Source organism: Zea mays, chromosome 4 (assembly GCF_902167145.1).
Source record: "Zea mays cultivar B73 chromosome 4, Zm-B73-REFERENCE-NAM-5.0, whole genome shotgun sequence".
Classification (NCBI taxonomy): Eukaryota; Viridiplantae; Streptophyta; class Magnoliopsida; order Poales; family Poaceae; genus Zea; species Zea mays.
In genome coordinates, this window is record NC_050099.1 from 31,020,564 (window position 1) to 31,023,005 (window position 2,442).

Genomic DNA, 2,442 nt, shown 5'->3' on the forward strand with positions numbered 1-2,442 from the left:
AAAATTTAAGTGATGAACTGCTTGGGGCTTATTCGAAGGCCGAAGACACTGCAATGTCAGCAGCCTTCGGAGGCCGAAAAAAGAAAAGGCTGAATCGGGTATTTGATGCAATCGGGTTTGTCTATCCTGATTATTGCTATCCCATTCGAAGGCAGAAGAGAAAAAACACAACCTCTGCAAAAGAAGAAGCTGCAATTGCTCCTAGCGAGCCTGAACCGAAAAGAAAGAAGATAAAGGTCCTCACACATCGGCCACGCTATATTGAACCAGCTTCGGTGCCTGAGTTTACCGGAGAAACTTCTTCGGCCACCGAAGCTGAAAAACCAACCGAGCCAACTTTGCTGCCAGAAGTCGCAGAAACGGCCGAAGTGCCAACAAAGATAGAATTGGAACAATCAAAGATTTTGTTATCAGAAACGAAAGAGAAGGCCGAAGCGTCGTCCGCAGAAAAAATGGAAGAGGTAAAGGAAGCAACTGAGGGCCCCAAAACATCAGAAGTTTTGAGTCCTGCAGCAAACATTGAGACAGTAAAAAATCAAAAAGTGCCAGCAGTGACTCCGAAAAGAAAGAGAATGGCTAATGTGCTAGATGTACTGGAAACGATCAAATCTTCAAACACACCTCCGAAGAAGGCTGCTGTCATTCCTGAAACAACAACTGAAATTTCTGGTTGTAAAGCTCCAGAGCAAGAGACTGAAGCCGAAGCTGGGCCCTCAGAGCCCGCAAAGATAAAACCCTTGGAAAGTGAGGCGGAAAAAATAACAAAGCCAACTTTTGTTGAAGAAACCGGTGTTATTGCCCCCGAAGCATCCCCCAAAGTTCGTGATTATATTGTTCGTCATGCTTCGGGGAAAAAACTATCAGAAAAAGAAGAGCAAGAGGCCCAGCGCTACGCCCAAAAACTGAAATATCCAAAGGGGGCGTTAATATTCAATGGCAGTGGAGAAGAAGACTTCTTGTATTGCCTTCCCGACAGCAAGGAGATTTCTGTCTGTCGAGAGATGAGCAAGCGCTTCGGATTTCCAACTTTAGAAGACGGGCTCTCGGTGCTGTCGAAGAACGATCTGGCCGACAGCCTGGCCTACAATAGTTTAAAGGTGCGACAAATGAAATCCTTGTATTTTTTGTTGAGTCCAAAATTTTTCGTTTGTTTAAACCTATTGACGCACACATATTTCTCTTTGCAGGGCCTGATACTTAGCAATGCCCTCAGGGCACAGAAAGATGCTGAAGACGAAGGGTGTTCTATAGCCCTGAGCAACCTTCGTTCCAAAGTTATTGAACTGAGGAACGAAGGTCTTGAAAAAGATAAAATATTACACTCATTGATAAATAAAATAAAGGAAGACGAAGCTGCTTTTAAAGGTCAAGTTGAAGCTCAGAAGCGCGAAATTGAAGATCTTCGGAAACAACTGGCCAGAGCCAAGGAAGAACGCATACTTGAAGAAACAAAGCGAGAACTCAGCGACCAATGGGCCGATCACCTAGAAATAACTGTTGAAGAGCTTCGTTCGTCCAGAAAGAGATGCTATAACAAATCTATGGAGTGTGTTAAGAAGTTAAAAGCTAGCTTCGCCAGGGTCGGCGCCTTCTCAAGCGAAGAAAACTTTACGAGAGGCAATCCCGAAGGTCCCATCGAATGGATCGACCATGAAGCTGAGGCCTTCGAAGAAATTTTAAATAGCCGAGGAGATATATGTGCCTTCTCTGGTGCCAGAGGGATTGCCACCATCTTAGAGAAGAAGGGCTGCGAACATGTAAAAATTTTAGCACAATCCGAAGCTGCTTTGTCCTTTGAAGATGCAAGAGATCCTTCGGCCGAAGCTAGTATAATTGGTGGAAAATTTTTTACCGATATCTGGGATAATGGTGGCCGAGAAATGGCCGAAGAAATTATTCGAAGAAGTGAAAAGGGCATTCACGATGCTAGAGAAGTGGCTGAGGCTGCTGAAAAGAGCGCAGAGGCCGAAGGTCAATTAGGTATTAACTAATAATTTTTATTGTGTTGTAATCTTAGGCTTTAAGATTTGTTTGCGATTTGTAATAGCAATGTAGCCGTATCCTGTCTTACTTCAGATCCTACTAAAGCGTCTTCGGGCCCTCAGCCGAAGGGAGACAACGACATTAAAAAGATGGCTGAAGATATTATGGACGAAGTCGTCAATCGGCTCCTGAACGAGGCTGCAGAAGTCGTTTTGAGAGAAGATTAAGTATTTTTGCGAAAACTTCTGAAATGTAATATACTGTAACATTTTGTTACCCCAAATGTAATATACCTATTTTTGTTAGTCAATTCTTTACGATGCATGAAACTTTACACGTACCGCTTTTGAGTCTTTGACGAAAAAACACCTTCCCTTCTTTACATGCTTCGTGAAGAAGAATTTTTCTTTGTCACAACAATATCCAATGTTCTAATGAATAATATCCAGGCTTCGTGAA